Source organism: Cetorhinus maximus, chromosome 12 (assembly GCF_964194155.1).
Source record: "Cetorhinus maximus chromosome 12, sCetMax3.hap1.1, whole genome shotgun sequence".
Classification (NCBI taxonomy): domain Eukaryota; kingdom Metazoa; phylum Chordata; class Chondrichthyes; order Lamniformes; family Cetorhinidae; genus Cetorhinus; species Cetorhinus maximus.
In genome coordinates, this window is record NC_135890.1 from 103,519,864 (window position 1) to 103,543,813 (window position 23,950).

The window sequence follows — 23,950 nt, forward strand, 5'->3', positions numbered from 1 at the left end:
CTCATCTCAGTCCTAAATGGCCTACCCCCTATCCTCAGACTGTGACCCCTGGTTCTGGACTCCCCCACCATCGGGAACATCCTTCCTGCGTCTACCCTGTCTAGTCCTGTTAGAATTTTATAGGTTTCTATGAGATCCCCCCTCATTCTTCTGAACTCCAGTGAATATAATCCTAATCGACTCAATCTCTCCTCATATGTCAGTCCCGCCATCCCAGGAATCAGTCCCAGGAAAACAACAACCCATTGTGTCACTTGGCAGCTTCATGTGCAGCATTTGTGGCAGAACCTGCCACTCAAGGACTGGCCTTCACAACCATCAGCAAAGGTGCATCATATGAAGACACCCTATCTAAATGGATTGTTTGCTGCATGTCCATCATCCCTCATGGATGGAAGGAAGACAACGCACTGGAACTCGCTCATCGGAGTTTCTCAATATCCACCAGAACTTTCCATGGTACAATGCCTCGCACTGAAATGGTGAAACCTGACTAGCAATCCCCACTTGCCCGAGATAAATGAACTTTACAGTGCAAGAAAGATTAAATTCAGACTACCGTACTTGTCTTCATTCGTGTGGGAGGGTATTGGTGTGCCACATCTGGAAGTCCAGAATATGGGGACTTCCGATTATCCCCCAATTTCCATCCTCAGTTTGGTGGAGAAGGGGATGTGAAACATCAGCTAGGGTATTGTTCCCACTTGCTGTCTAGTTGCCCCCATGCAGTGTGTACAGATATCAAAGTCAGATGAGGGCAGTTTTGGATTTGAATACGAAGTCCTCCACAATCATTCACTACTGAGGCTCACAGTGGAGACCTTCCACTTGGGTGAGCCAAGGAGATCTACTATGAACATAGGAACGATTGAGAGTCAGAAAAGAAATTCCTTTAAAAATCAAATTTTTGTCATTGAAGAGAATAGGTATTCCACATGTAAAGGAGATATTGCAAGAACACACAAAAACCTCCTGAAATTAGAAACCAACGTATTTAAATTGTGGGCAAACTTGTTAAACAGTACTTGATGAATGTAATAATTGAATTAGAGAACCAGAAAGCATGTCAAAATCATTAATCAGTGGTTTCCGTCAACTCTGCATGAGAGTAAAGTACAGAATCATGGGAAACAGAGAGCACTCTGTTTAGGAAACTAATTTTGTCGTCTAGCAGGTATCAGATAGCCAGGGCCCCTCCACAAGAAAAGTCAGGCTTTGAAAAGGAATGTTTCTGGCCAGTTGGAAAACCCTTTAAGTGTTGTGATTGGCAAGCTGTGCGCCAGACCGTGGGACTTATAAACAAACATTTCAGCAAGGTCTGCGAACGCCAGCATCGTTTCAGCAGCCCCAGTGCTGTGCATGCTCTCTCCCCCACCCCCCCCACCTCCTCCCCTCCCCAACTCTCACTCTCTCCCCTGGGCCCACACCAGCCTGGGCCTGCTCCAACTTACATTACATAAGCTCCCGACATGACATTGTATTACAACACTGTACGTGTGCGCCCTCTCACATTACACTAGCACTTAACTGCAAACAAGCCTGGACACCCTGCATCTGTTAGCTCATTGCATTTCTTAAAATGGCAATGCCTACCATGCACCGAAGCCTTTCTGGTCGCTTCTGGAGCAAAGGGACAATGTTAATTCCCTGCACTTGGTGGAAATGGGATGGCTGCTGTGATTAAACCGAGGTGGTCGACCTGCTGCCCAGCTCCCGCTTTTCCACCATTTTAAGCCATGCCTTTGGCTGGATGACCCAGGCATGTGGCTCATTTATCTGTGCAAATCAGAGTCCTGTGACATAAATAAGAACTCAGTGCAATTTTATGGGCCTCCTGGACACAGTTTGTGCAACAACACTCTGCAAGGAAAAACTTGGTCAAGAGGAAGAGGCACCAAAAAGGCACATCCGGAAGTATTTTTTTGAGACCAGGGGCTATGCGCAAGAGTGCTCCCCTGGACTCCACAAGAACAATATATGTTACTCAGTGTCCCCCCCCCACCCCCCCCCAACTGTAATCTTATCCCTTTCCCTTGATCTACAACCCAGCCTCTTGCCAGCTGGATCAATATCTGGGCTACCCAGTACTGTGAGGGCCTGGAGTTGGCAAGCTGCAGCTGGATTGTCAGGGGTGGAGTAGAAAGGGTGTAGCTCAAACGTGGCAGGTTAATGAGGCCCCCTTCTTCATAATGGACTGAGCCTGCAGCCAGATGGCAGGGGCATCCATCCTGCGCGCCCTGTCATCCAGACGCCCGATGTTTCAAATCCCTTTTTAACTGACTCTCACTTTTCCATCCAAAGGCACTGCCTCTTTTTTGCCAACAACCTCATGAATGTTCTCATGTTTTACCTAAATTCCATTTGTCACAGTGGGGCCAGAATTTTACCAAAGCCATCGAGGTCCTGGCAGCCATCAGAAATGCATGTCGGCAACACGCATGGGCGGCTGGCAGGAGTTGGCCCTCAGCTTTATTACCAAATAAATGGGCGGCAGCTAATGAAGTAGCTGCTGCCAGGGTTGTCACCCGTTCAGGATGGCTGGCTGCCCCTGACAGCGGCCAACCCAACGCGTGGGCCAGCAGCTAGGAGCCTCCGCAATGCCACCAGGAGTGGTGCCCACTGCTGAGGCAGGCTGGAGACTGGTGAATTCAGCTGGTAAGGAAAGAAAAATTTTTAAAGTTTCAAAGGCCTATTTCCTCCATGGAAGTCGCTGGGGCAGCAGAGGCTGCCTTCCCTACCCCGCCAACACTCTTCGCTTAAAAGGTCCTTCCCCCCTACGCCCCAGGGCTGCCACTGGAAGACGACTTAAATTGAGCTGTTGGCTTCCCAATATTGTGGGGAGAGAAGTGGGGGTGGGGGGTGGGGGGGGGCTCAGTCAGCCATGGCTGATATTTTGGATCTTCATTTTAGTTGCCCAAACCTACTCCCACCAGTAAATTTCCCCATCAGCATGACATGGTTGGGAAGCCAATTTGCAACCCCCGCATTGCTTCAGCTCCTGGCCAATGGTAAGCCCCAGGATGTTGATAGTGGGGGATTCAGCGATGGTAATGCCATTGAATGTCAAGGAACAATGCTTAGATTCTCTCTTGTTGGAGATAGTCATTGCCTGGCACTTTGCTGGCGCGAATGTTACTTGCCACTTATCGGCCCAAGCCTGGATATTGTCCAGGTCTTGCTGCGGGGCAGGGACGACCTCAATAACCGAGGAGTCACAAATGGTGCTGAACATTGTGAAATCATCAGAAAACATCCCCACTTCTGACCTTGTGATGGAAGGAAGGTCATTGGTGAAGCAGCTGAAGTTTGTTGGGCCTAGGACACTACCCTGAGGAGCTCCTGCAGCGATGGCCTGGGATTGAGATGTTTGGCCTCCAGCAACATACACATCTTCCTTTGTGCTAGGTATGACTCCAACCAGTGAAGAGATTTTCCCTGATTCCCATTGACTTCAATTTTGCGAGGGTTTCTTAATGCTACACTCGGTCAAATGCTACTTTGATGATGGGGATGTTCACGGACACTCCTCCCCCTATTTGTTGCTTAATTTTCTGCCATCATTCTTGATTGGATGTGGGAGGACTGGAGAGTTTTGATCTGATTTTATAGTTGTGGGACTGCTTAGTGCTATCTATGGCATGCTGCTCTGTGTTTAGCACGCGTGTATTCCTGTATTGTAACTTCACCAAGTCGGCACCTGATCTTTAGGCATGTCTGGTGCTGTGCCTGGCTTGCCCTTCTGCACTCCTCAGTGAACCAGAGTTGGTCCTCTTGCTTGAAGGTAATGGTAGAGTGAGTAGTATGAGAGGCCATCAAGTTATAGATTGGGGTGGAATACTATTCTGCTGCTGCTGATGGTCAACAGTGCCTCAGGCATGCCAAGTTTTGAGCTGTTAGATCTGTCTGTATCAACTTACGTGGTGGAGGGTCTTTTCAGTGTGAAGATGGGCTCTGCTTCTACAAGGACCATGCAGTAGTCACTCATACCAATACTGTCATCAACTGATTCATCGGCAACAGGTAGATTGGTGAAGACAAGGTCAAGCAGGTTTTTTTATCCCTTGTGTTGAGTCTCCCATTACCTTCCACAGGCCCAATATGGCAGGTATGCCCTTCAAGACTCAGCCAGCTCAGTGAGCAGTGGTCTACCGAGCCACCCTTGATTCTGGGCGTTGAATTCCCCACCCATTGTTCATTCGGGCCATTGCTATCTTCAGTGCTTCTCCCAAAAGGTGTTCAACATGTAGTACTGATTTATCAGCTGAGGGACGGCTGTAGGTGATAATCAGCAGGAAGATTTTTTGTCCGGGTTTGACATTATGCTATGGGAATTCAAGGGGTCCAGAACCAATGTTGAGCATTCCCAGGGCCAATCTATCCTGGCTGAGTACCACAGTGTTGCTACTTTTGATGGGTCTGTCCTGCCTACGGGACAGGACACTCCCAGGGATGATGATGGAGGAGTGCGGCATGTTAACTGAAAGGTACAATTCTGTGAGGATGAGTATGTCAGGCTGTTGCTTGACTAGCCTTTGGGCTAGAGATCTCAGCCAAGATATTGGTGATACTTATTGTAGTTTATTGTTGCTGTTTGGTACAACTGAAAGGCTTGTTAGGCCTTATCAGAGGGCAATTGAGAGTCAGTCACAATGTTGTGGATTTGGAGTCACATACAGAGTATTAGCCAAACTGGGTAAGGATGGTAGATTTCCTTCCCTACAGGGCATAAGTGAACCAGATGGGTTTTTGCAACAATCTGGTAATGATACTTGCCATTACTGAGTCGAGCTATTTATTTAATTACTTGAATTCAAATTCCTCAGCTGCTATGGTGGGATTTGAACACTTTTCTCATTATTCCTGGCCTCTGGATTTCTAGTGCAGTAACATAAACATTATGGGACTGTACCCCTTAAGCTGCTAACACTTGAAACAAATTACACCCAGATTATTGAAGTCTATGGCAAAAAGATTCATGGCTATTTATTAACGAGTTTTAGGTCACCTTAGAACAGTGGAGAAAAATTGTTGTATTGCCACCCATACACAAGTGAAATAAAATGGTTTGTAGAATAGGAGCAGGGGGAAAACAAATCACTGTTGATGACGAGAGATTGAATTATTACAGCTGGAACAAAACGCATGGCACAGATCAGCCTGAATCTCGCCAAAGTGTTTCAAGGGAGTATTGAAGTAAGGACAGACTTCCCTGTCAGTGGCACTGATGTTTTTCTGACTCAGCAGAGAGGTATAAATGGTGTGGGTGGATCTTAGACACACTTCTCAATAAGCGAAGCACTGATCACCAGGATGGCTCACCACCTGTTCTGGTACTGATGCCAAACAGGCCGAAGGATCCCTCTGTCCTCTCCTGCTCAATGCTGGGTTTGCTCAGCTCAGTTGCTGCAATAGTTTGGAGCTAAAACTGACAGCAATGTTGCTGCTCATGGGAGGTGAAATTGATCAGCCAGCGTCTCCCCTTTGTAGCCTACCTCTGTGACAAATTCCTCACCTCTTCTGCAGACGGACGGAAGTTTGATCATCTCCTTGAACTTTGCTGTGCATGTGTGCGTGCGTGTGTGTGATTGTGGGTGTGTGTGTGTATACATGTGTCAACCTGCCAGGAGAGGACAGGATCAGGTTTGACTGTGATCACCTACTGCCAGGGTGAACAACTGTCCTGTATTTTAAGGGATTATCCCCTATTTTGGCTGTTTGTCCCACGTCCCTTAAGGGACCCTTTTGACCCGTATTTCTCGTACAGCCTGGGGGTTTCAGTTGAGTGATTTGAGCAGGGCAAGTCTCTGAGTGGGCCAGCAGAGAGATGATAATGTTGCGACTGCACAAGACAAGTTGTAAATTTTGATTTCTTTAAACTCCTGCCCCCTCACCCCTCCACCGCCCATCCCCACCATGCCCCCAGTCCCACAGCCGAAGTGTAACTTACTGTATTTCGTAAGAGTTGATCATCCTACTCACTGCCTTGACTCACACATGGGAGATGACTACAGGAATGAGGTACAAGGTTGTTGGATGCCAGTTGAATCCACACCAAGTCAACCTATTGGTTCCTTCAGAAGAGGTGGAAGAAAAATTGGAGGAAAGTAAAAGACACTAGAGTTTGGAGTCCAAAGCCGCTGGCAGTACATTCATTAGCTGGTGACTGCAGATCCCAAAAAGCATCATTTAAAGCAATATCCGTGGATATTCTCTGAGTGAGCTGATGCATTGAAGAAGGCTCTAATGCCGTTATTTGTGGTTTCCTGTTTGGATTTTTCTACAAAACCTTCACTAACCTCTCAAACAGTCTATAAAAATCACTGACGCCTTATAAAACATGACCAGCTCTACCACATTAAACTGAGCTTCTGGGCTTGTGTGTATCAAATACACATAGCATAACTGGTTAGTCCAAGCCTTTGCATTAAATGTGTTTCCTCCATCTCTGGTCTGTTCCGAATCAGCTGACCTCAGCTGGTGTGGGAACAGTTCATTTTGATGGATAGAAGTTTTCTATGGAGCACAGACGCTGAAAATCTCATCATCAATGTTGACACGCTCATTAAGAGCAGCCACTTGAGTTACAGGTGCCCATAGAACTGCACCTGAGGAAGAGCATGGTGCCAGTGGGAGAGGAGGAGGGAAGAAAGCACAGAAACTTTGAGGAAAAATACTCTAAATAACGTAAGTTAGCAGTTACTTTACTAAATGGCTTAGATGCATGTGTAAAGCTATTTCAAAAGTACAACCATTAAAAAGGCCCCAAAGAATATTATTTATAAAGTTTGCTATTTGTCTTATTTCGCTGCCCAACATCTTTGATATGGCTCCACTGGTATCTCTCTCACCAGCATCAGCATCATGACGTAACACCTTTAAGGCCAATTTCTCATCAGCAATAGGTGAGTTTTCTGATTGAGTTTATGATTGTAGAACACTCAAATTCCAGCTTTCTCAGTAGTAAATTAACTTTGATGAGTGTTTCTGCAGGATATTTGTCAAAAAACACTCAAGTCAACCGGTGCCCAATCATTGAGCTCTGCTCCACTGTATGAGGATGGGACAAAGAATTAGAGGATAGATTTTGATACCTTACTCTTCCAAATTTCTCAATGACAATGACAAAGCCTCGGCCAAGATCCCTGAGAGAACTACAGTCCCAGATAGAGACAGAGAGGGAAGGCCTGAAAAGAATGGATAAGGATCCAAGAACAAGGGGTTTGGGGGGAGGTGGTGCAGAAAAGGATTGAAGGAATAATATCTTTCTATTTGATTAGAGGTGAGGCAAGAGTGACTGCCCTTGACATCAAGGCAGCATTTGACCGAGTGTGGCATCAAAGAGCCCTAGCAAAACTGGAGTCAATAGGAATCAGGGAGAAAACTCTCCGCTGGTTGGAGTCATAACTAGCACACAGGAAGATGGTTGTGGTTGTTGGAGGTTAATCATCTCAGCTCCAGGACATCAGTGTAGGAGTTCCTCAGGGTAGTGTCCTTGGTCCAACCATCTTCAGCTGCTTCATCAATGACCTACCTTCTATCATAAGGTCAGAAGTGGGGATGTTCGCTGACGATTGCACAATGTTCAGCACCATTCATGACTCCTCAGAAACTGAAGTGGTCCATATCCAAATTCAGCAAGACCTGGACAATATCCAGGCTTAGGCTGACAAATGGCAAGTAACATTCATGCCACACAAGTGCCAGGCAATGACCATCTTCAACAAGAGAGAATCTAACCATTGCTAAATCCCCCACTATCAACATCATGGGGGTTACCATTGACCAGAAACTGAACTGGACTAGCCATATAAATACTGAGGCTACAACAGAAAGTCAGAGGCTAGGAAGCATGTGAGGAGTAACTCACCTCCTGACTCCCCAAAGCCTATCCACCATCTACAAGGCACAAGTCAGAAGTATGATGGAATACTCTCCACTTGTCTGGATGAATGCAGCTCCAACAACACTCAAGAAGCGTGACACCATCCAGGACAAAGCAGCCCACTTGATTGGCACCCCTTTCACAAACATTCACACCCTCCACCACTAACAAACAGTAGCAGCAGTGTGTACCATCCACAAGATGCAATGCAGAAATTCACCAAGGCTGCTTAGGCAGTACCTTCCAAACCCATGACCACTACCATCTAGAAGGACAAGGGCAGCAGATAGATGGGAACACCACCACCTGCAAGTTCCCCTCCAAGCCGTTCACCATCCTGACTTGGAAATGTATCGCTGTTCCCTCACTGTCGCTGGGTCAAAATCTGGAACTCCCTTCCTAACAGCACTGTGCGTGTACCTATATCACATGGACTGCAGTGGTTCAAGAAGGCAGCTCACCACCACCTTCTCAAGGGCAACTAGGGATGGGCAATAAATGCTGGCCTAGCCAGTGATGCCCACATCCTGTAAATTAATTTTAAAAAATCATGCCTTCAGCAAGTATTTCTGCTTGAACTGAAATTGAACTAAGGCAAGGTGCCATATATACCTGCCACCCATTGTATCTTGCCCATGTGTGTGCCTAGACAGTGAACATTGGCAAGGTGTTTGATTAAAGAAGTCATTGCAACCAAGGCTACTCCTGCCTCACATCACATCCACACATGTTCACTTTACTCCAAGGGTCCCTGGATGGAAGTCAGAAGCAATAACCCTGACTTTTCTAGCATGGAGTTCAATTGTGAAACTCCCACTGCACCTTGGCTAAAATCAGATAGATCAGCACAGCCCAGGGGTCATTTTCTGCAGGAATTGCAAGTTAGCATTGCTCATTTGTTAAACAGAGTCATCTAATTGTGCTGATGGGAGGGATACCACTGGAATAATATTAAAGGTACAGCCCAAAAAAAAAATGAGGCCAACAGCAAGCTTTATACTGTATTCTGGGGCCTTTTAAATGGGTGTACCCTGAAATATCTTTAGAAATAGATCTGAGGCCTTCAGTTTAGTGTGGCTGCTAACTTATGATTGAATGATTTGCTTTAAGAAATCCAATGATAAATTTGAACCTTTCCTGGACCAGTGTGAGGCTGAGTGGAAAGGTTTGTGTTAGTCCATTAAAGTTGGAGGAAACTTCAAGGAGCTAGATGTGTAGTAAGTCAACTACTTCTTGTTCCAAGTGCTCCCCATCCACAGGAAGAGTTTAGAATGGAATCATCTATTCTTTGGCTTGGTCTGGGATCTCTGGGCCAAGGAACGCACAGAAAACCTGTTCATAATCACCTGCAAGCAAAATACTGCTGTTGAGAGTTTACGATGAAACACCTTTACTTGGTGAGTCAGAAATTCTCCCTGAAACAGTCCACACTATAGAAGGCTGCCATCTATAAACCAGCCAGTGTCAGGGTGGCTCAAGCAATTATCTCTTTACTCCCCGTGGGGCCATTGGACTGTTTCATCTTGGGCTCAAGGTCCAGATGGGGTTTCTTTAGGGTTTGCCTGTTACCCTAAGAATGCTACCATAAGCTGTTATTCATAAAAAACATTCTTGTTTATTTACAAATCTATGTACTTCTACTTCCCACCAGATCACAGTCTCTTAGTCATGTGACATTGCATCATAGTTACATCATTAATTACATCAGGATCAGGTGCTCCTGACATTAACTCTTTACATAGACCAATGCAACCGAGTTGATCTAAAGTAGAATGTTTCAGTTGGAGTGGACTGTTCCAACACTGACAGTCTGATAGAACAGCTTAAAGCATAATAGCACATATATTCATCCATATGCAATGCACATTTGTACGTTGCCACAGCAACTTGGACTCCTTGAGGGCTCATTGGCTCAGTTGGCTGGATGGCTGACATGGATCAAATTTGTGTCAACAGCACGGGGTTCAATCCCTATTCTGCCTGGGGTGGAACAGGGTCTTGCCTCCTTGCCCTACCTGTGGTGGAGGTTGCAGCACTGTGGGTCACACCTACCTTCAGGTGAAGAACAGAAGAAGAATGCACAGTTTGCTATTGAGGATAGTTATTCTCCTGTGTATTGTAATACAGTACATGTTCCCTATGGCTGTTGCTTTCCTTCACATATTCAAATAAACCATGACCTTTAAATTCCTGGCAATTCTCCTGGTGTCCCGCCATGCCTTTGATGGGAGACTCGCAGTGGCTCATAGAGAAATAGCATCAATAGCTGATTAACAGAGATACCCTGGGAGGCCAGGAGAACCCTGCGGATTATCAAGGCTCATGTGCATACCACGTAGGCATTCTCCTATACATTGTAATACATGTTAACCATGTAGGTCAATCGCTTTTGGATATTAAAGTGTCTAATCTGGGATAGCCAATGTTCAGACCAGGGATCAGAATTCATTGTAGCAAGGCATCTAATGGTGCCTGCCATTCATTAAAATTGTCCCTGTGCCCTTACACTCAAAAAATCTAGGTGCCCAGAGAGTTGCTGAATATACAAGCTGATAACATTGCAGTGGGGGAGCAGGGCATCTGAGACCTGAGTGAACAGGGCAACCAACAAGATAACTCCTTAACCAATGAGATTTAAGGCTTGGAAATCCAATAGCAAAAGGACTGAGAAGGAAGAGAACTGGGGGAGACATTTTCAGGAATACATAAAATGACGCGCACTGGAAACGCTGGAATGTCTTGGGAGACATTGTGCCTCTATTACATTGTGTTTTTTTACTGCTCAGTCAGTTTACAAACATTTTGAATGTTCAATGGCTTCTGGCAATGCAATTTTTTTCATCAGGGAGATTTTTCTGGCAATTCCGGTCTCACAAGAGGAGGAGGAGTTGGATCCAGATGAGGAAATACACAAAGAAGCAACTGCAGTGAAAAAAGGAGGACATGTGTTCGCAGGAACCCTCACCCTTCCAGCAGAGCATTGGCCTAGACAACGGGCTGTAACTTCCTCGGAATGGCAATCAGCGTTGGATTTCCACTCCGTGTCTAATTGCTTCTGTGATTTTTCTCCTGGGCCCGTCTTGCCCGAACTTCCGGCTCAGGCCAGGCGAGATCCAGGCAGAGCGGCTTGTCCTCGAGGCCCAGTTTCACAGTCCAACTCCGTCGAAGCGAAGGAGGATGCACTCCCGTGTTTACAGCACTAGCTGCCGTAAACCAGGCGAGTTAAAGGCCCCATTGAAATTTAAAGGTCCTCGACAGACCAAGGAGAAGGTCGAGTGGATAGGCTTTGAGGGGTGGGGGGAATGTCAGAGGTCGGGGGAAGGTCAGCCCTCGGAGGGGGGAGTGCCGGACCTGGGGAGGTTGGGGTGGCAGTTTGGGGTTGGTCCTCGGTGGGGGGAGAGCGGGGGTTATCGGTCATTGTGGTGGTGGGGGTGTGACAGACCTCCAGAGGGGGTTGTGGGGTGTGGGGGGGAGGTTGGGTCGGGTTGGGCCTCCCGGGGGTGGGGGTCAGCTCGGGTCGGGGTGGGGTGGGGTCATGCCAGGGCGGTCGGGTCGGATCATGAGAGGGCCAGGCCTCAGGTGGGTGTGGGGGTGAGAGTCGTGCCCATGGGGGTGGGGAGGAGAGACTCATGCAGGTGGGGGGAATCCCATGGTGGGGGTTCAGGAAGTTGGGGATTACTGTGGGAGGGGGAATGGTTAGACGGATGTGGGGGGTGTGGAGGGAATCCCCTGGAGGAACAGCTATGTGGGGGGAGTCCCATGGGGGGGTGGGGGGAGGGGGGGCAAGGGTTGGTCTTGATCTTAACAATAGTTACCCAGAAGTTAGAAGACGTTTTAATTTGTCTAACCTTTTCTGAGTCACTATTGGTGTAACTCTGTCAGAACCATCTGAAGTTTGCGATTTATATCACATTTTCAGGTGACTCCCAGTGCAGCGCATTGTCCAGCAGAAGTGCTGGGCAGTTGCTGTGCAAACCCTTACCTGTGAAGCTCCAAGAGGGGTTCCCCAGCGCATCTTTCGGGTACCCCCAATCCGACAAGGGAGAACTTGGAAGTTACGGCCCAATGTACCTGTACTTTTCTCAGGAGCCTTGCATAAGGAGACACAGAGTTCTGCCACCTCCTTCAACAAGAACTGGAACAAACTGTTACAGCTAATGCAGAATGGCCCATTGCAGTCAAGACCATTGCAATGGTGCAATCCTCAACCTCCTTGCCCTAAGTTCCGCCCAGGCTGCCAAGGGGAGTTATCAGCAACATCAGTTAGTATGCTTGGAAATAAGACCATAAGACCATAAGACATAGGAGCAGAAATTAGGCCATTCGACCCATTGAGTCTGCTCCGCCATTCAATCATGCCTGATAAGTTTCTCAACCCCATTCTCCCGCCTTCTCCCCATAACCTTTGATCCCCTTACCAATCAAGAACCTATCTATCTTGGTCTTAAATACACTCAATGACCTGGCCTCCACAGCCTTCTGTGGCAATGAATTCCATAGATTCACCAGTCTCTGGCTAAAGAAGTTTCTCCTCATCTCGGTTCTAAAAGGTCTTCCCTTTACTCTGAGGCTGTGCCTTCGGGTCCTAGTCTCTCCTACTAATGGAAACATCTTCCCCACGTCCACTCTATCCAGGGCTTTCAGTATTCTATAAGTTTCAATCAGATCCTCCCTCATCCTTCGAAACTCCATCGAGTATAGACCCAGAGTCCTCAAACGTTCCTCATATGTTAAGCCTTTCATTCCTGGGATCGTTCTCGTGAACCTCCTCTGGACCCTCTCCAAGGCCAGCACATCCTTCCTGAGATACGGGGCCCAAAATTGCTCACAATATTCTAAATGTCTGACCTGAGCCTTATGAAGCCTCAGCAGCACACCCCTGCTTTTATATTCTAGTCCTCTCGAAATATGCCAACATTGCATTTACCTTCCTAACTACCAATTCAACCTGCAAGTTAACCTTAAGAGAATCCTGGACTAGGACTCCCAAGTCCCTTTGCACTCCAGATTTCTGAATTCTCTCCCCATTTAGAAAATAGCCTATGCCTCTATTCTTCCTACCAAAGTGCATGACCTCACACTTCCCCACGTTGTATTCCATCTGCCATTTCTTTGCCCATTCTCCTAATCTGTCCAAATCCTTCTGCAGCCTCCCAGCCTCCTCAATACCACCTGTCCCTCCACCTATCTTTGTATCATCTGCAAACTTAGCCAGAATGCCCTCAGTTCCTTTATCTAGATCATTAATGTATAAAGTGAAAAGTTGTGGTCCCAACACTGACCACTAGTCACCGGCCGCCATCCTGAGAAGGACCCCCTTATCCCCACTCTCTGCCTCCTGCCAGACAGCCAATCTTCTATCCATGCTAGTATCTTGCCTCTAACACCATGGGCTCTTATCTTACTGAGCAGCCTCCTGTGCGGCACCTTGTCAAAGGCCTTCTGGAAGTCCAAGTAGATAACATCCATTGGCTCTCCTTTGTCTAACCTACTCGTTACCTCCTCAAAGAATTCTAACAGATTTGTCAGGCATGACCTCCCCTTGATGAAACCATGCTGACTTTGCCCGATTTTACCATGCACTTCCAAGTATTCTGAAATCTCATCCTTAATAATGGACTCTAAAATCTTACCAGCGACCGAGGTCAGGCTAATCGGCCTGTAATTTCCCGTCTTTTTCCTCACTCCCTTCTTAAACAGGGGGGTTACATTAGCGATTTTCCAGTCTTCTGGGACCCTCCCTGACTCCAGTGATTCCTGAAAGATCACCACTAACGCCTCCACTATCTCTTCAGCTATCTCCTTCAGAGCTCTGGGGTGTAATCCAGATCAATTTGTAATCAGTAATTAGGTCAATTTGCACACATGGGAAACACTAGCCAATGGGAAATGGCGACATCGCCTGAGGGCCGATGTGTGCCACCATGACGATCAGCAATTATAGCAGCTTCACAACAAGTGCCAACACCAATAACAGCAACCCACAACGACACCTGATAGCCACCTCATGTACAACGTTTGTGGTCGTCATGGATTGGCCACATCAGCCATTCGCAAAAGTGCATCGTATGAAATTATCCCATGACCAATGGATTTGCTGCATGTCCATCATCTGAGGGAGAGGAAAGGATGCTAACAACAACAACGTCAACTTCTTATTGACTGTTCTCTCCCCAGTCCCAATCCCCTCCATTTCAACATTCCCAGGTCCCACTTCCTCGATCTTCTTTCCTCCCCATCCTCTGCACTAATCCCCAAACTGCCATCCCTGATCCCAAGATCACATCAACAGACAGTTACTTATAGTTAGTTAGCAAGATAGACAAACAGGCAGACAGACAGACAGATAGATAGATAGATAGATAGATAGATAGATAGATAGATAGATAGATAGATAGATAGATAGATAGATAGATAGATAGACAGACAGACAGACAGACAGACAGACAGACAGACAGACAGACAGACAGACAGACAGACAGACAGACATGTCTACATCGACTGATAAACAAATGAACAGAAAAATATATACAATCCTATTCATCTATAAATTTCATCTTTGATCCATCTGTGGATTATGTTTGACTAAATTCATCCGTGAAAACCAGGTAGTCGCTGATGTAAAGTATTGCTGATGCTTTAGAGCAGGCTTGTCCAACCAATGGCTGTGGGCTGGATGTAGCCCCTGAAGCCATTCTATGTGGTCCCTGGAGCCAGTTTTCAACTTGCCAGCCAATCATGTAAGTTGGAATGGAAAATTCTGCAAAGAGCTGCTCCTCCAAACATAGTGAGTAAGAGAGAGAGAGTGTCTGTGTGTATGTGAGTGTGAGTGAGTGTGTGTGTGTGTGTGATTGTGAGAGAGAGTGTGTGAGAGACTGTGTATGTGAGTGAGTGTGTGTGTGTGAGTGAGAGTGTGTGTGTGTGAGTGAGAGAGAGAGAGTGTGTGTGTGTGTGAGTGAGAGAGATAGTGTGTGTGTGAGTGAGAGTGTGTGTGTGATTGAGAGTGTATGTGTGAGTGAGAGGGAGTGTGTGTGTGTGAGTGAGAGAGAGAGTGTGTGTGTGTGAGTGAGAGAGAGATAGTGTGTGTGTGTGAGTGAGAAAGAGAGTGTGTGTGTGTGAGTGAGAGTGTGTGTGTGATTGAGAGTGTGTGTGTGAGTGAGAGTGTGTATGTGTGAGTGAGAGAAAGTGTGTGTGTGTGAGTGAGTATGTGTGTGTGAGTGAGAGAGAGTGTCTGTGTGTGTGTGTGTGTGTGTGCGAGTGAGAGTGTGTGTGTGAGTGAGAGAGAGCGTGTGTATGTAAGAGAGAGTGTGTGTGTGGGTGAGAGTGTGTGTGAGTGAGTATGTATGTGGGTGAGTGAGAGAGTGAATAAGTGTATGTTTGTGTGTGTGAGTGAGAGGGAGAGTGTGTGTGTATATGTGTGTGTGTGTGAGTGAGTGTGTGTGTGTGAGAGTGAGTGAGGGTGTGTGTGTGAGTGAGTGAAGGTGTGTGTGTGAGTGAAAGATTGAGTGTGTGTGTGTGTGTGGAAGTGAGAGAGTGTGTGTGAGTGAGAGAGTGTGTGTGAGTGAGTGAGTCAGTGTGTGTGTGTGTGTGAGGGAGAGAGAGTATGCGTGTGAGAGAGAGTGTGTGTGAGTGAGACAGTGAATGTGTATATGTTTTGTGTGTGTGTGTGTGTGTGTGTGAGTGCGAGAGTGAGTGTTTGTGGGAGTGAGAGAGTGGGTGTTTGTGTGTGTGGGAGTGAGAGAGAGAGTGTGTGTGTGCGTGAGAGTGAAAGAGAGAGAGTGTGTGTGGAGGAGTGAGAGAGTGTGTGTGTGTGTGGGAGTGGGAGTGAGAGTGAGTGTGTGTGTGTGGGAGTGAGAGTATGTGTTTGTGTGTGTGTGTGGGAGCGAGAGAGAGTATGTGTGTGTGTGTGGGAGTGGGAGTGAGAGTGAGTGTGTGTGTGTGGGAGTGAGAGAGAGTGTGTGTGTGTGTGGGTGAGTGAGAGTATGTGTTTGTGTGTGTGTGTGGGAGTGGGAGAGAGTGTATGTGTGTGTGTGAGCATGTGTGGGAGTGAGAGTGTGTGGGTGAGTGAGAGTATGTGTTTGTGTGTGTGTGTGGGAGTGGGAGAGAGTGTATGTGTGTGTATGTGTGTGTGTGGGAGTGGGAGAGAGTGTATGTGTGTGTGGGAGTGAGGGAGAGTGTGTGTGTGTGGGTGAGTGAGAGTGTGTGTTTGTGTGAGTTTGTGTGTGTGTGGTAGTGAGGACGGAATTTTCTGGGAGCAGGATTTTACATTTCCGCCGAAGCCAATGGAGTTTAGAATGGCTCTCCGCATTTACAACCCAGTCCCCACCACAACAGGGCTGTAAAATTCCAGCCTGTGTGTATGAGTGTGTGTATGGGTAAGAGAGTGAATGTGTGTGTGTATGTGTATGGGTAAGAGATTGAATGTGTGTGTGTATGTGTATGGGTAAGAGATTGAAAGTGTGTGTGTGTATGTATGGGTAAGAGATTGAATGTGTGTGTGTGTGTATGGGTTAGAGAGTGAATGCGTTTGTGTGTGTGTATGGGTAAGAGATTGAATGTGTGTGTGTGTGTGTGTGTGTATGGGTAAGAGATTGAATGTGTGTGTGTGTGTGTGTGTGTGTGTGTATGGGTAAGAGATTGAATGTGTGCGTGTGTATGGGTAAGAGAGTGAATGTGTTTGTATAGGTAGGAGAGTGAATGTGTGTGTGTTTGTGTGTATGGGTAAGAGAGTGAATGTGTGTGTGTTTGTATGGGTAAGAGAGTGAATGTGTGGGTGTGTGTGTGGGTAAGAGAGTGAATGTGTGTGTGTATGGGTAAGAGAGTGAATGTGTGTGTATGTGTATGGGTAAGAGAGTGAATGTGTGTGTGTATGTGTACGGGTAAGAGTGTGAATGTGTGTGTGTGTGTGTGTGGGTAAGAGTGTGAATGTGTGTGTGTGTGTGTGTGTGTGTGTGTGTGGGTAAGAGTGTGAATGTGTGTGTGTGTGTGTGTGTGGGTAAGAGTGTGAATGTGTGTGTGTGTGTGTGTGTGTGTGTGTGGGTAAGAGTGTGAATGTGTGTGTGTGTGTGTGTGTATGGGTAAGAGAGTGAATGTGTGTGTGTGTGTATGGGTAAGAGAGTGAATGTGTGTGTGTTTGTGTGTATGGGTAAGAGAGTGAATGTGTGTGTGTGTGTATGGGTAAGAGAGTGAATGTGTGTGTGTGTGTGTGTATGGGTAAGAAAATGAATGTGTGTGTGTATATGGGTAAGAGAGTGAGTGTGTGTGTGTATGGGTAAGAGGGTGAATGTGTGTGTGTGTATATGCGTAAGAGAGTGAATGTGTGTGTATGTGTATGGGTAAGAGAGTGAATATGTGTGTGTGTGTGTATGGGTAAGAGAGTGAATGTGTGTGTGTGTATATGCGTAAGAGAGTGAATGTGTGTGTATGTGTATGGGTAAGAGAGTGAATATGTGTGTGTGTGTGTATGGGTAAGAGAGTGAATGTGTGTGTGTGTGTGTGTGTGTGTATGGGTAAGAGAGTGAATGTGTGTGTGTGTGGGTAAGAGAGTGAATGTGTGTGTGTATGGGTAAGAGAGTGAATGTGTGTGTGTGTGTGTGTGTATGGGTAAGAGAGTGAATGTGTGTGTGTGGGTAAGAGTGTGAATGTGTATGTGTGTATGGGTAAGTCAGTGAATGTGTGTGTGTGTGTATTGGTAAGAGAGTGAATGCGTGTGTGTATGGGTAAGAGAGTGAATGTATGTGTGTGTGTGTATGGGTAAGAGAGTGAATGTGTGTATGTGTTTGTGTGTATGGGTAAGAGAGTGAATGTGTGTGTGTATGGGTAAGAGAGTGAATGTGTATGTATGGGTAAGAGAGTGAATATGTGTGTGTGTGTGTAAGAGAGTGAGTGTGTGTGTATGTGTGTGTGTGTGTGTATGGGTAAGAGAGTGAATGTGTGTGCATGTGTGTATGGGTAAGAGAGTGAATGTGTGTGTGTGTGTATGGGTAAGAGAGTGAATATGTGTGTGTGTGTGTTTGTGTGTATGGGTAAGAGAGTGAATGTGTGTGTGTGTGTATGGGTAAGAGAGTGAATATGTGTGTGTGTGTGTGTGTGTGTGTGTATGGGTAAGAGAGTGAATGTGTGTGCATGTGTGTATGGGTAAGAGAGTGAATGTGTGTGTGTGTGTATGGGTAAGAGAGTGAATATGTGTGTGTGTGTGTTTGTGTGTATGGGTAAGAGAGTGAATGTGTGTGTGTGTGTATGGGTAAGAGAGTGAATATGTGTGTGTGTGTGTGTGTATGTGTGTATGGGTAAGAATGTGAATGTGTGTGTGTGCGTGTGTGTGTGTGTATGGGTAAGAGAGTAAATGTGTATATGTGGGTAAGAGAGTGAATGTGTGTGTGTGGGTAAGAGAGTGAATGTGTGTGTGTGGGTAAGAGTGTGAATGTGTGTGTGTGCGTGTGTGTGTGTGTATGGGTAAGAGAGTAAATGTGTGTGTGTGTGTGTGTGTGTGTGTGTGTGGGTAAGAGAGTGAATGTGTGTGTGTGTGTGGGTAAGAGAGTGAATGTGTGTGTGTGTGTGGGTAAGAGAGTGAATGTGTGTGTGTGTGTGTGTGGGTAAGAGAGTGAATGTGTGTGTGTGTGTGTATGGGTAAGAGAGTGAATGTGTGTGTGTGGGTTTGAGAGTGAATGTGTGTGTGTGTGTGTGTGTGTGTGGGTAAGAGAGTGAATGTGTGTGTGTGTGTGTGGGTAAGAGAGTGAATGTTTGTGTGTGTGTGTGTGTGTGGGTAAGAGAGCGAATGTGTGTGTGTGTGTGTGGGTAAGAGAGTGAATGTGTGTGTGTGTGTGTGGGTAAGAGAGTGAATGTGTGTGTGTGTGGGTGGGTAAGAGAGCGAATGTGTGTGTGTGTGTGTGTGGGTAAGAGAGTGAATGTGTGTGTGTGTGTGTGTGGGTAAGAGAGTGAATGTGTGTGTGTGTGTGTGGGTAAGAGAGCGAATGTGTGTGTGTGTGTGTGTGTGTGTGGGTAAGAGAGTGAATGTGTGTGTGTGTGTGGGTAAGAGAGTGAATGTGTGTGTGTGTGTGTGTGGGTAAGAGAGTGAATGTGTGTGTGTGTGTGTGGGTAAGAGAATGAATGTGTGTGTGTGTGTGTGTGGGTAAGAGAGCGAATGTGTGTGTGTGTGTGTGTGTGTGGGTAAGAGAGTGAATGTGTGTGTGTGTGTGGGTAAGAGAGTGAATGTGTGTGTGTGTGTGTGTATGGGTAAGAGAGTGAATGTGTGTGTGTGGGTTTGAGAGTGAATGGGCAGAATTTTGCCCTTGATGGGTGGGGGGGGACCACTGGCCCGGTGGCGGGCAGGCAGCCGATCGCCGCCGCCAACATGGGCCCTGCCGCCATTTTAAGGGAGCGGGTCAATTAAGGCCCGCCTGATGGGAAGCGCTATGCACTTCCTGTGCAGGCGGGGCTGGGGGATTCCAGGCTAAATGCTGCCTCAGGGAGAGCGCTGAAAGTTTTTGAAAGTTTAAAAATAGAAAAATAAAAAAATTATTAACATGACCCTCTCATGTGACAATGTCACACGAGATGGGACATGTTAATAAATATCACAGAAACTTTATTAAACTTTTTTAAAACAGACATGAAACCTCATCCCGCCAGTTGATGAGGTTTGATGTTTTTTCAGAAGCCCGCTGGGGTTCCTGGCCTGCCCACTAACCTTAAGGTTGGACGGGCAGGGCCTTTCATTGATTTAACTACCCTGTCAATGGCCTCAATTGGCCATTGACAGGTCGGCGGGCGCACAGCTGATCTCCCGCCTTCCTGAATATTTAAATGGGGCGGGATGTCGTTGCTGGTTCCCCCCGACGTCATCCCACGTCGGCGAGCAGGCCCCGCCCCCAGCTCACCGACAGAAAAATTCTGCCCCATGTTGTGTGTGTGTGTGTGTGTATGTGAGAGACAGTCTGTGTGTGAGAGTGAGAGAGTGTGTGTGAGTGAGGGAGTGTGTGAGACATTGTGTATGTGAGTGAGTAAGTGTGTATATGTTGTGTGTGTGTGAGAGTGAGTGCGAGAGTGGGTGTTTGTGGGAGTGAGAGAGAGTGTGTGTGAGAGTGAAAGAGAGAGACTGTGTGTGGGGGAGTGAGAGAGAAAGAGAGAGAGTGTGTGTGTATGTGTGTGTGTGTGTGAGTGAGAGAGAGTGCATGTGTGGGAGTGCGAGAGTGAGCGTTCCTGTGTGTGGGAGTGAGGGCGTGATTGTGAGCCTGCCTTAGTCCCAGCCTCAGGTTTCTCATTCACACTCACTCCCACACACCAACACATGCACACATACACACTCTCACATTTGGTAAGGATGAGTGTGTGGACACACTGACACAGGGAGTGAGCCTTCCACACACAATCTGATCCCCTTACACTCTGGTCGTATTTATTAATTTTTTTTTATTTATCGCTGTAACATTGCTGTATTTTTGCCGAGCAATTGTTTGTTTTCTTAATACATTTTTTTTGAAATTCAGTTTAAAGTTGTGCCAAATCTTATCTTTCCAAAGTTTGCTCAGCAGCCCCTTGAGTGAGAAAAAAATGGACATGTTGCCCCCAAGTGAAAAGGTTGGACAGGCCGGCTTTAGAGAATTGGTGCATTTCATTTTAGTTATTGTGCTCTTACTGAAGATCAAGTGGATCATTTCCAGCTGCTGAGACATTCAAGTTATTTGAAGTCATTGTTTGCACCAACAATGGCCAGAGCAACTTTCGTTTGTATATTACCTTTAATCTCAGAAAATATTCCCAGATAACTCACAAATTGGTGCCAGGAAACAGATGCCAGGCAAAAAAGGAGAGATTGGGAAGGGTGACCAGAAGCGATTGGGCTTGAGAAGGTTTTTAAAGGTGGAGAGAGAGAGGGGTAGAGGTTTAAGTAGTGAGTTCCAGGGAATAAGGCAAAGTAATGGAATTTTCTGCCACACTGTTGGGCAAAGAGAGGAATGCTGCCCAGATCATCGGATCAAAAGAACTGAGCATTTTAGAGGAAATAAACAGCTGAAGGAGTTTGCAGAGATGAGATCGGACAAAGCCATGGAGGGACTTACAGACAAGGACTAGGATTTTTAATGTGATGCATTGTAGGATGAGGAACTAGTGTAAGTCAGCAAGGATGAAAATCATGGACAAGCGAGCTTTCATATGGAGAATAATGCGTGCGGCACAGCTGAAGTTTATGGGGAGAGTTTTCTCCCAGTTGGGGGCAGGGAGGGGGGTTGGGCGGGAGCAGGCGCGGGCAGGCGGGCGCGCGGCCGAACGCCGCTCACGATTGGCTGGGCGCCGCCATTTTAACGTGGGCGGGCCAATTAAAGCCCGAAGATTCAGGCCTATGGAAAATAAAGGATGGGACACTGGGGAACAAAAGCCTCCTCCATATCTGACCAGACCACACCAGTCAAAGCTGTTCTGACACATGCTAACTGAAATCAGACAGGGCTCACATCAATTTCATAAGAGGGATGAACATCACATTCAAAAGTGCCATAGGTGCAGGGGCACAGTCCCAGAATAAGGGGTCGGTCTCTTAAGGCTGAGATGAGGAGAAATTTCTTCACTCAAAGGGTTGTGCATCTTGAGAATTTTCTACCCCAGAGGGTTGGGGATGCTTCATTGTTGTCCATATTTAATAGGCTGGATAAATTTTTGGTCTCTCGGGGAAACAAGGGACATGGGGATTGGGCGGGAAAGTGGCATTGAAGCCCAAGATCAGTCATGATCATATTGAATGACAGAGTGTCCTCGACGGACCATATGGTTTACTCCTGTTCCTCTCTCTTGTGCTGTTGTATATGGGCTGCACTTTGGAAATCTATTTGAACACCTGTCACGGAGGCCAGAAAAAGCGGTAACCCTACACGCTTCCTCACTCACTCCCTCTTCCCTTTGATGTTTTAAGGAAAGGCTCTGAATTCTATCCAAATAAAGACAAAAGGGTCAACTTCAAAAATAAACATTCCTCCTTAATCTAAGATGAGCAACAACATCGATTAAGCACTGGCAGGCTTAGTGATTGGCCACAACCCCCTGGACAATGCAAGCTGTGAACCATGGCAACTCTCCTCCCCCCCCAAACCACACACTGACAAATCTGCAGTGCATTCAGAGAGGCTTTGTGGAGCTTGTCTGTGAGCCAAGTTAATCCATAAAGCTAATTCAATCCAAACATCAGTGACCCCTCTCATCAAGGAAATCAATAGAATCAAAATTTGCATAATTTATTAACTGTCTAAGAGCTGTAATAAATTATTCATGCGAGTCTGCATTCTCTGTTTCAAAAAGAAATTAAAACTCTTGTGAGGAAAATATTGTAATAACGTTTAAGTGAAATATAACAACCTTTTGTCTTCAGCATCCTGGCTTGGAAAAATGCCATCCCAGTAGAAACAAAGCACCTCAAGGGTTCTATAGGCACAGAATACTTAGGAAATGGGTTTTTTCCTCACAAATGAAATAGGTGAAAACTCTTCAAAATGGAGGGGCAAACTAGAGGATGCTCCATGAGGAGCAATTGCCAAAGAAAGTTTTTTTTTTAAAATGTCATATTAAAAGCTTGTTCATTCTTCCCACAGCAAGCCCGCTTGGCCGATATCTATTCCCACTGGCTCCTGTATACAAACTTGTGCTAATAGTTACAATCAGTACACAGTGCTACCAGTTGGACAGTCACTCAGTTGCCTACCATGGAATGGCTGTTGACCCCAGGCAAAACACATGGGAGCAACCAGTGTGTAAGCTGTGAGCTCCAAACACAGACGAGAGGAACCTTCAGAAGAGTAAGGCTACAAAACATTAAGATCAGAGCAGAAACAGGTTCAAATGTTCTGGCTTCGAGGGGTTTCAATTGGCCCTCACAGGAGTGAGATCTTCAAAGCTTTTGGCTTTCTTTTCATGTTTTCACTGAAAAGCTGCTATCTGTGGCCACAATCTCCATTTGCCAGGCTGGGGCATGCTAGAATGATCAAAAGCCTGTAATAATTCTCAGCATATTTGCATGGAAAATGTGTGTTGGGAAGGGGAATAAACCAATTATAGCCACTTTTCCATCTCCTCTCAAAAGACACAGAAGATGTTTACAGTGGGCCAACGGATATGTTTCCTATGGCCCCTTGCACCCAACTGTTAGGCTGGAATTTTCCATCATGGCAGGCGGAGGATGGGGGGTGGGTGGGGGTGGGGGGGGGACAATATGGCGAGACAGCCAAAATTCAGTTTCATGCCATCGTGAAACCAGTTTGCGACCGTCTACTCCATTCGTCAATGGCGGGGCCACATTTACCATCGCCGCACATCGGGAACCTAATTTCAATACTTTAGCATTTTATTATAAGCCCTGTTTACTGGAATCATTCCCCCCCCCCACTCCCATGCTGGATATCCGGGCACTTCAGTGTGTGTTTCACAACTGTTCATAAGCATCGTGCACCTGGTGAACTGGCAACTTCAAGGCTTGTTTGCCTACCTTGCTTCGGGAGGCACTTGCAATCATCAGTGCCAGGCTTTGCAGGCAGCACCACTTCACATCTAGGGGGGGTGCTCACAGGCAGGCCACTATCTACCAGACCAACCGTAAGGCCGGAGTGGCTTTTCAATGGCTGCAGGGCTAGGGCTTGCTTGGAGAAGGGGGTAAGTGGCCTCAGGCAAGGGAAGAGGCTGCAGGGCGAGGGCTGTACTGGGGAAGGGGTGTATCTCATGGCGTGTGTGGGGGCACATGTTGATTTGTGCAGGTGGCCTCAAGGTGGTGAGAGCTGAGGAGGCAGTCTCCAGAGGAGATGAGGCCAGTTGGAGATGTGAGGGTGTGTGTGAGTGAGTGAGTGGTGATGTCCCTCGAGCTGGCAGTGAGTGAGATGCCAGTGAATGTGTGATGGCCTTGTGAGTGGGTGAGTTTAGAGTGATGAGATGGTTGCCTTACCCTGGCAGCACAAATGAGTTTTCTGCACTGGATGGCCGACCTTTGTGTGCAGCATTAGCACTGACCCCCTCTGACACTGCCACCCAAGACGGACTGGTGAGACTGATGGGGCTCCTACGGCCAGAGCAGGGGTAGAGGACATCGTG

General features: G+C 46.8%; 1 long non-coding RNA gene across 1 annotated transcript in view; it reads left to right on the forward strand.

Moving 5' to 3' along the window:
• LOC144687136 (uncharacterized) overlaps positions 1-11,037 on the forward strand; it is an 86,692-nt gene extending 75,655 nt beyond the window's left edge. The window contains exon 3 of the long non-coding RNA XR_013578078.1: positions 10,728-11,037. This is a non-coding gene — a long non-coding RNA (uncharacterized LOC144687136). The remainder of the gene's footprint in view (positions 1-10,727) is intronic.
• The last annotated feature ends 12,913 nt before the right edge of the window (positions 11,038-23,950 follow it).